Source organism: Dipodomys merriami, unplaced genomic scaffold (genome assembly GCF_024711535.1).
Source record: "Dipodomys merriami isolate MVZ:Mamm:240054 unplaced genomic scaffold, mDipMer1.0.p SCAF_3, whole genome shotgun sequence".
Taxonomy (NCBI): Eukaryota; Metazoa; Chordata; class Mammalia; order Rodentia; family Heteromyidae; genus Dipodomys; species Dipodomys merriami.
In genome coordinates this window covers 85,143,924-85,154,483 of record NW_027204492.1, presented here as the reverse complement: position 1 = coordinate 85,154,483, position 10,560 = coordinate 85,143,924, and positions in this window count along the sequence as shown.

The following is a 10,560-nucleotide window of genomic DNA, read 5'->3' as shown; positions in this document are numbered from 1 at the left end:
CCATCATTATATTGCCTCTAGTTTGACATCAGACTGAAGCTCTGTTGACTGTTCCACCATGAGTACCTCTCTAGTCTACCCCCAAAAAATCAGGTCCAGGGCTGGGAAGGTGGCTCAGTGGTAGAGTGCTTAACTTGCATGCATGAGGTCCTGGGTTCGATTCCTCAGCACCACATAAGCAGAAAAAACCAGAAGTGGCGCTATGGCTCAAGTGGAGAGCGCTAGCCTTGAGCTGAAGAGCTGAGGGACAGTGCCCAGGCCCAGAGTTCAGGCCCTATGACTGGCAGTAGTCTGAGGTCCAAATGTAGACTGGTTGCCTATTAGCTTGGTCTTTGTCCTTGGAGGAGCCCTGGAGAATTGTTATCACTTTTCCATTGGGGAAAATTGGCAGGTGATCTCCTGAGCTTTTAGCTGCTTGCTTTTAAGATGGTAGGAAGGCATTGCCCAGCCAGGGGCTGGTGGCTCACACCTATAATACTAGCTACTCAGGAGGCTGAGATCTGAGGATCACAGTTCAAAGGCAACCCCTAGCAGGAAAATCCGTGATTATCTCCAATAAACCACCAGAAAACAGAAAGTGGCACTGTGGCTCAAAGTGGTAGAGCACTAGCATTGAGCTGAAGAGCTCAGGGATAGCACCCAGGTCCTGAGTGCAAGCCCCATGACGGACAATAACAACAAAGAAGGCATTGCCTGCCACATAAGATACTTACCAGTGAACCTGGTCTTTCCTGGAGCCCAAAGTGATTACAAAGAGCCTACAGCAGAGAATAGCTTAGTTCAAAGATACAAAGTTAAGGGGCTTTTAGTTGATTCATCAAGGCCCAGCAATAGCATCTTTTTGGTTGCCTCTTACAGAACCTGTGTGTTAACTGCTTTATCATTAAGAGCCTCCTCTGGTTTGAATCTGAAACTGAACCCTTTGTTAATTATTCCCCAGCCAGTGAACCAAACCGAAGCTCTCAAACCAGAGCTTCTGTGTAATGGTCCACCAGCAATTGTCTTGTGCTCTCACATTGAACTTCAACATGGGCTTCTGTTAATTATTTTGCTCTGGGGCTTTTCAATCCTTACTCTTTTTTTGGTGGGGGCAGCGGTACTGGGGCTTGAAATCAGGACCTGGCTGATGTCCCTTAGCTTTTTTTTGTTGTTGGTGGTGGTGGTCGGGCTTGAACTTTAGGCCTGGGCACTCTCCCCGAGCTCTTCAGCTCAATGCTAGTGCTCTGCCACTTTGAACCACAGTGTCACTTTTGGTTTTCTGGTGGTTTATTGAAGATAAGAGTCTCACAGACTTTCCTGCCTGGGCAGGCTTTGAACCGCAATCCTCAGATCTCAGCCTCCTGAGTAGCTAGGATTACGGGTGTTAGCCACCAGCATCCTTCTGTTCCTTAGCTTTTTTGCTCAAAGCTGGGGCTCTACCACTTGGTTTCATGGACTTCTCTGCCCTGGCTGGCTTCAAATTGCGATTCTCAAATCTTAGCTTCCTAAGTAGTTAGGATTACCAGTGTGAGCCACCAGCACCAACCATTTCGTGTGTGTGTGTGTGTGTGTGTGTGTGTGTGTGTGTGTGTGTGTGTGTGTGTGTGTGTGTGTGTGTGTGTGTGTGTGTGTGTGTGTGTGTGTGTGTGTGTGTGTGTGTGTGTGTCCATACATGCCAGTATTGAAGTTTGAACTCAGAACCTGGTCTCTGACTTGTTTGCTCAAGCCTGGTGCTCTACCACATTTCCAGTTCTAGTTTGGGATTTTTGAGCTAGGGCTTGAACTGGGAACTATCCATGAGCTTTTTTTGTTCAAGGCTATCACTTGAGCCACAGCTCCACATCTGGCTTTTTGGTGGTCAATTGGAGATAAGAGTCTCATGGACTTTTCCTGCCAGGCTGGCTTCAAACTGTGATCCTCAGATCTCAACCTCCTGAGTAGCTAGGATTACAAGGGTGATCCACTGGTGCCTGGCTAGTTTTTTGTGTTTCCATACCAGGACTTAAACTCAGAGCTTGTACATAGTAAGCTATGGCTGACATTACCACCTGAGCCTTGCTACCAATTCCAGCTTTTTGTTGGTTAATTTGAGATAAGAGTCTCAAGAATTTGTCTGCTGAGGTTGGCTTCAAACCATAATCCTCCATCCTCAGCCTCCAGCATAGCTAGGATTATAGGCATGAGCCAAGGGTGTCTTCCTCGTTCTTTTTTGGAAGGAATATTAGAGTTTCAGCTTAGATTCTCACACATACTAGGTTGGTGCTCTACCATTTCAGTTACACCTTTACCCACTGTTTTTATTGGCTGATTATTTAAAAGATGGAATCTGAGCCGGGCACTGGTGGCTCATGCCTGTAATCCTAGCTATTCAGGAGGCTGAGATCTGAGGATCATGGTTCAAAGCCAGCCAGGGCAGGAAAGTCCCTGAGATTCTTATCTCCAATAAACCGCTAGAAAACTGGAAGTGGCGCTGTGGCTCAAGCAGTAGAGCACTTGCCTTGAGCTGAAGAGCATAAGGACAGCGCCCAAGCCCAGAGTTCAAGCCCCATGACCGACCAAAAAAAAAAAAAAAAAAAAAGATGCAATCTACCAAATTGTTCTGCTTAGCCTTCCGTTGAACTTTGGTTCTCCAAATCTCAGCCTTCCCCAGTACTAGGATTAACTGGTGCCCAGCTAAATTTACTCATTCTTCTGATATATATTTACTAAGTCTCTACATGTGGCAGACTCTGTACCAGGATATAACAATGAACAAAATAGAATGCCTTCAAGGAGCTGACATTCCCATCAGCTCCTAAAACCCAGAGAATAACAGAGGCTCAGAGCAGAGGTCATCCATGGCCTTGCTTATCATACATCTGATATCCAGTGAGTGTTGTGCCTGAATATATATTCAGAGAAATGAAAGCTTGGTGTGGAGGCTGAGGATTAGCTGAGGATTAGTTCAATCCCCATGGCAACAAGGAGGGAGCCATTGTGAGGTATTTTCATTTTTTGTTCATTGTGGGCACTGTCCCTGAGGTTTTTGTAGCTCAAGGCTAGTGCTCTACCATTTTAGTCATAGCTCTGCTTCCAGCATTTGCTTATTAGAGATGAAACTCACAGACTTTTCCTGCCAGGGCTGGCTTGAACTATGATCTAAAGATCTCAGCCTCCTGAGTAGCTAGGATTATAATCATGAGCCACTGGTCCCTGGCCATATTATGAGTTCTTAAGCAAGAGTGCAGAAATATTTGTTGAGTTTAAGAGCTATACTTCTGGGCGCTGATGCCTCACACCTGTAATCCTAGCTACTCAAGTGGCTAAAATCTGAGGATCACAATTGAAAGCCAGTCTAGGCAGAAAACTTATCATCATCAATTAAAAAAAAAACTACCAAAAAGCTAGGAATAGAGCAGTGGTTCAAGTGGTAAAGCACTAGCCTTGAGCACAAAAAAAGGACAGCCAGGCACCAGTGGCTCACGCCTGTAATCCTAGCTACTCAGAGGGATGACATCTGAGGATTGCAGTTTGAAGCCAGCCCGGGCTGGGATGGCTGTGAGACTCTTATCTCCAATTAACTACCAGAAAACTGGAAGTGGTGCTGTGGCTCAAGTGGTAGAGCACTTGCCTTGAGCTGAAGAGCTCAGGGACATCTCCCAGGCCTAGATTTCAAGACTCACAACTGACAAGACAAAAAAAAGACTCAAGGACAGCACCCAGACCCTAAGTTCAAGTCCCAGTACTGGTACTCAAAAAAAAAAAAAGGAAGAAAGAAAGAAAAAGAAGAAAAGAAAAAGAAAAGGATACCATTTGAGAAGACAAAGCCTATGTACTGGATTTAGAGCTTAAGAATAGTATTATCTGGGGCTGGGAATGTGGCTTAGTGGTAGAGTGCTTGCCTCGCATGCATGAAGCCCTGGGTCTGATTCCTAAGTACCACATAAAGGGAAAAATCTAGAAGTGGTGCTGTGGCTCAAGTGGTAGAGTGCTAAACTTGAGTAAAAGCAGCTCAGGGACAGTGCCCAGGACCTGAGTTCAAGCCCCAGGACTTGCAAAAAAAAAAAAGGAAGATAAAAAAGAAAACAGAGAAAAGAAAGGAAGTAAACAAGAGAGAAAAGAAAGGAGAGAGAGAGAGGAAGAGAGAGAGAGAATAGGTGCAGGTGGCTCAGGCCTGTTGAAGTCCTAACTATTCAGAAAACTGAGATCTGAGGATTGAGAGCCAAACAGCCTGGACAGAAAAGTCTGTGAGACTCATATCTCCTATTCAGCAGCAAAAAAAAAAAAAAAAGAACAAGTATAGATGTGACTGGAGTGGTAGAATACTAGCCTTGAGTAGAAAAAGCCAAGTGAGAGTATGAGGCTCTGAGTTCAAGCCCTAGTACTGGCATTGAAAGAAAAATCAGGAGAGAGAGACAGAGGAAGGGAGGGAGAAAAAGAAGGAAGAGAGGAAGGAAGGAGAGGGAGGGTGGGAGAGAGAGAAGGAAGGAAAGAAGCTAGGTGCCAGTGACCATTACCTATAATCCTATCTACTCAGGAGGCCGAAATCTGAGCATTGCAGTTCAAAGCCAGCCCAGGTAGAGAAGTCCTAGTCTCTTATCTCCAATAAATCACTCATAAAAAGCAGAACTAGGGCTGGGATGTAGCTCAGTGGCAAAGCACTTGCCTAGCAAGTGCAACGTCCTGGGTTCGATCCCCAGTACCAAAAAAGAAAAGACAAAAAAAAATACAGTTAAAAGAAAAAGCAGAAGTAGCACTGTGGCTCAAGTAGTAGAGTGCTAGCCTTGAGCACAAAGAAACTAGGGACAGTGTTCAGGCCTTGCCCCATGACCAGCAAAAATTAAAAAAAAAAAAAAGAAGGAAGAAAGAAAGGAGAGGGAAGGAAGGAAGGAAGAGCAAGCCATCACACCTGTAATCCTAGCTACTCAGGAAGGTGATAGCTGAGGATAACAGTTCAAAGCCATCCTCAGCAGAAAAGTCCATGAGACTATCATCTTTTTTTTTTTTTTTTGCCAGTCCTGGGGCTTGAATTCTGGGCCTGGCCGCTGTCCCCCAGCTCTTCAGCTCAAGGTGAGCGCTCTACCACTTAAGCCACAGCACCACTTCTGGCTTTTTCTGTTTATGTGGTGCTGAGGAATCGAACCCAGGGCCTCATGCATGCAAGGCAAGCACTCTACCACTGAGCTACCTTCCCAGCCCCAAAGAGACTATCATCTTTGATTAACTAGCAAAAACCTGGAAGTAGACGTGAGGCTCAATTAGTTAGAGTACCAGCCTTGAGTGAAAAATCCAAGTGAGTGTGTGAGGCCCGGAACAGAACTCACAGCGCTATAATAAAATGACTCATATTGGATAATTCTTGTGTCTCAAATTTGGTTTTCTCAGAAGGGATATTTTTTTTTTTTTTGGGTCCGGTCGTGGGGCCTGAACTCTGGGCCTGAGCGCTGTCCCTCAGCTCTTCAGCTCAAGGCTAGTGCTCTACCACTTGAGCTATAACGCCACTTCCGGCTTTTTCTGCTTATGTGGTGCTGAGGAATCGAACCCAGGGCCTCGAGCATGCAAGGCAAGCGCTCTACCACTGAGCCACCTTCCCAGCCCAGAAGGGATATTTTTTAATGGTTCTCTTATAGAAAGAGAAGGGGACACATGTACATCAAAAGGGTATTTTTATTTTTGATTTGTGCCAGTAATAGGGCTTGGAAACTGTGCCTGAGCTTTTTTTTTTGTTCAAGACTTGTGCTCTAGGAATTGAGTTACAACTTTCCTCTTTTTTTTTTTTTTTTTTTTTTTTTGGTGCTTAACTGTAGATAAGAGTCTCATGGGCTGGGAATGTGGCTTAGTGGTAGAGTGCTCACCTAGCATTCATGAAGCCCTGAGTTCGATTCCTCAGTACTATATAAACAGAAAAAGCTATATATGGAGCTGTGGCTCAAGTAGTAGAGTGCTAGCCTTGAGCAAAAGAAGCTCAGTGATAGTACCCAGGCCCTGAGTTCAAAAGAGTCTTATAGGCTGTCATTCCTGGGCTGTCTTCGAACTGCAGTCCTGCCTTCTGAATAGCCATTGGCTCCCAGCTTACCTGTTTATTTTTAAAATGCTGTTCACTGCTGTCTGGGGCCAATAGGCAGAGCTAGAGCTGGGATCTCTGTTGGGCCCATCAGACACCTCTGATGAGTGAATGGGTGATGTTTTGGAGCATCCTCAAATCATTTTGAGCAATCTCTTGATTAAATGAAAGGATCTCTGTTCTGATTGCTAAAAGTTATTAAAGTTAATAATCATGTATGCAAATAAACTGTTCCTAAATTCCAAGCAAATAAGGTGCTTTAAATGTGCTGGACTTGGAAAGGTTCCTCTCTTTTGGGGGAAAAAGGGGGTCAGTCGTGGGTATTGAACTCTGGGCCTGAGTGCTGTCCCTGAGCTCTTCAGCTCAAGACCAACACTCTTATCATTTGAGTCACAGCACCACTTCTGGTTTTCTGGTAGTTAATTGGAGATAAAATTTTCACCGACTTTCCTGCCCAGGCTGGCTTTGAACCATGATCCTCAGATCTCAGCCTCCTGAACAGCTGGATTACAGGCATGAGCCACTGGCTTCCAGCTCTTTTTTTTCTATACTAGGATTTGAGCTCCAGGTCTTGTGACTACTAAACAGGTACTCAAATGCTCAAGCTGTATTCCATACTCCTTTTTTGCTTGTGTGTGTGTGTGTGTGTGTGTTTGTGTGTGTGTGTGTGTGTGCTGGTGGTAGTACTGGGCTTGAATTCAGGACCTAAGCTCTGTTCCTTAGATTTTTCACTCAAATCTTGTACTCTGTCACTTGAGCCACACCTCTACTTCCAACTTTTTGCTGGTTAATTGGAGATTAGAATCTTACAGACCTTTTCTGCCTTGGCTGACTTCAAACATTGATCCTCAGATCTCAACCTTCTGAGTAGCTGAGGTTACAGGCAAGAGCCACCAGTGCCTGGCTATCCAAGCGATTCATATCTCTAACCAACAAAAAGCCAGAAGTGGAGGTGTGGCTCAAGTGGTAGAGTGTCAGCCTTGAGTGAAGAAGCAAAAAAAAAAAAAAAAAAAAAAAGACAGTTCAAGACCCAGAGTTCATGGCCAATACTGGCATATATACATAAAACGTTAGAATTCTGGGCTGGGAAGGTGGCTCAGTGGTAGAGTGCTTGCCTTGCATGCATGAGGCCCTGGGTTCAATTCCTCGGCACCACATAAGCAGAAAAAAAACAGAAGTGGCACTGTGGCTCAAGTGGTAGAGCGCTAGCCTTGAGCTGAAGAGCTGAGGGACAGTGCCCCTGCCCAGAGTTCAGGGCCCATGGTGGGACCAAAAAAAAAAGTTCGAATTCCTACAAAGGGATTGTAGCAATACTAAGGGGCCTTAGTAGAAGAGAAGCACAACAATGTATTTGTTTTGCAAGGATGTATAGTGAAATAATGTTTGCAAAGGCTTCTGTTTCTAGACCTCTTTACAGTCTTGGAATTTACTAAAGAATCCATAAAATCTTCTAGCTTATATTAGTATTTCCTTTCTTTCTTTCTTTCTTTCTTTCTTTCTTTCTTTCTTTCTTTCTTTCTTTTTTTGGTTGGATATGGGGCTTGAACTCTGGGCCCTCAGCTTTTCAGCTCAAGGCTAACACTCTATCACTTGAGCAATATCGCCACTTCCAGTTTTCTGTTGGTTAACTGGAGATAAGTCTCATGTACTTCTCTGCCCTGGCTGGCTTTAAACTATGATCCTTAGCTCTCAGCCTCCTTGGTAGCTAAGATTATAGGCATGAGCCACCAGTGCCTAACAAATTTAAGATTTTTTATTATAGGGGGCTGGGAATGTGGCTTAGTGGTACAGTGCTTTCCTAGCATGCATGAACCCCTGGGTTCAATTCCTCAGTACCACATAAACAGAAAAAGCCAGAGTAGCTCTGTGGCTCAAGTGGTATAGTGCTAGCCTTGAGCAAAAGAAGCTCAGAGAGAGTGCCGAGGCCCTGAGTTCAAGCCCCAGGACTGGCAAAAAAGAAAGAAAACAGAAATTCAGGCACTGGTGGCTCATGCCTATAATCCTAGCTACTTGGGAAGACTGAGATTTAAAGATCACTGTTCAAAGCCAGCCCAGACACAAAAGTCTGTGAGACAATTATCTGCACTAAACTACAAAAAAAAAAAAAAGAAAGTAAGTGGAGCCAGGCGCCGATGGCTCACGCCTGTAATCCTAGCTACTCAGGAGACTGGGATCTGAGGATCTCGGTTCAAAGCCAGCCCGGGCAAGGAAAGTCTGTGAGACTCTTATCTCCAATAAACCACCAGAAAACCGGAAGTGGCATTGTGCTTAAGCGGTAGAGTGCTCACCTTGAACTGAAGAGCTGAGGGGATAGTGCCCAAGCCCAGAGTTCAAGCCCCACGACTGACCGAAAAAAAAAAATGGAAGTGAATCTGTGGGTCACCTGACTGGTAGAGCACTAACCTTGAGCAAATAGAAAGAAGCTAAGGGACAGCGCCAGGCCCTGAATTCAAGTCCCAACACACACACACACACACACACACACACACACACACACACACACACACACACACACAAAGAAATTAAGACCAAAGGACTAGGAGCATGACACATGTGGTAGAGCACCTGCCTAGCAAGCATGAAGCCCTGAGTTTAAACCCCAGAACCATCCTAAAAAAGAGAAATCAAAATAGAAAATTTTAAATACTCATGGAATCACTTGATGATAGCAGTGGCCAATTTATTTCATGTTTAACAGCAATAGTATCTCGACATTCTTTTCTTGCTTTTATTTAGATGAGAAGGTATGATTATGTTGCTCAGGCTGTCCTCAGATTCCTGGGCTCCAATGATCCTATTGCCTCAGCTTCTCAAATAGCTGGAACTTAGGCAGCACCACATTGTCAACTTTTTTTATTGGTTGTGGGGCTTGAACTCTGGGCCTGGGCACTGTCCCTGAGCTCTTCAGCTCAAGGCAACACTCTACCACTTGAGCCACAGGACCACTTCCAGTTTTCTGGTGGTTAATTGGAGGTAAGTCTCACAGACTTTCCTTGCCCTGGCTGGCTTTGAACTGCAATCCTCAGATCTCAGCCTCCTGAGTAGCTAGGATTATAGGTGTGAGCCACAGGCGCCCTACTTGTCAGCTTATATCTCAGTATTTTTTTATTAAATTAGCTCTGACCTTTGTGTCTTGACATCTGTCCTCAAGTAAAGTATCATTCAATTCCAGAATATGAAAAAGAATAGTGGCAGATGAGACAAGGAAATGATTTTTTTCCCCTGGAGGTACTGGGGTTTGAATTTAGGACCTCATTAGCTAGGCAGGAACTCTACCACTTAAGCCAGACCTCCGGCCCCTTTCTGTCATTTTTTGTTAGGTTTTTTTTGGTTTAGTGCTCTTCCTTATGAGTCAGAAGCAAAAAGTGTCTTCCAGAACTTTGCTAGTTATTTGGAGATAAAAGTCTCACAGATTTCCCTGCCCAGACTGGCTTTGTGCCATGATCCTAAGATCCCAGGCTTCTAAGTAGCTAGGGGTGCAAGTGTGAGCCACCACCGCCCAGCTTATCTTTTTTTTGGGGGGGGGGTGGTCCGGTCATGGGGCCTGAACTCTGGGCCTGGGCACTGTCCGTCAGCTCTTCAGCTCAAGGCTAGCGCTCTACCACTTGAGCCACAGTGCCACTTCCAGCTTTTCTTTTTGTTTATGTGGTGCTGAGGAATCGAACCCAGGGCCTCAGGCATGCAAGGCAAGCGCTCTACCACTGAGCCACCTTCCCAGCCCTATCTTGGTTATTTTTGAGGTGGAATCTTACTGTATTCCCTGGTCAGCCTGGACTATATATGACCCTCCTACTTGTATTTCTCCATAATTCTGGGATGACAGGCACATACCATTGAGCCCAGCCATTATGTTTACCTTGGTAGTTGAGAAAACAGGCACATGCCACCACATCTAGCCATTGTTTGAGATGGAGTCTTGAGAACCTTTATGCCCAGGCTAGCCTCAGATTGAGACCTTCTATATCTAGCTCCCAAGTAACTAGGATTACAGGCTTCAGTCATAGCACCAAGATAGGAGAGTGAATTTCATTTGTCTCTGGATAATGCTTGATGCTTGAAAGAAGCTGTTTGCCTCCTCATTTGCTCAGGTGTGTGTGGGTGTGTGTGTGAGAGAGTCTGTGTGTCTGTGTGTCTGTCTGTGTCTGTGTGTGTATGTATGTATGTTTGTGTGCCTGTTCTAGAGCTTGCATTCAGGGCCTGTTCACTGTTTCCGGTATTTTTTACTCAAGGCTCATACTCTACCACTTTAACTACAGCTCCTCTTCCAAATTTTTGGAAGTTCATTGGAGCTAAGGGTCTCAAGGAGGCCAGGCACACAAGTGTCTCACACCTGTAATCCTAGCTACTCAGGAGGCTGAAATCTGAGGTTCATGGTTCAAAGCCAGACCAGGCAGAAAAGTCTGTGAGACTCTTATCTCCAGTTAACCATCAGAAAACTGCAAGTGGAGCTATGGCTCAAAGTGATAGAGTGCTAGCCTTCAGCAAAAGACCTCAGAAACAGCCCTGGTATAGAGTTCAAGCCCCATGACCAACAAAAC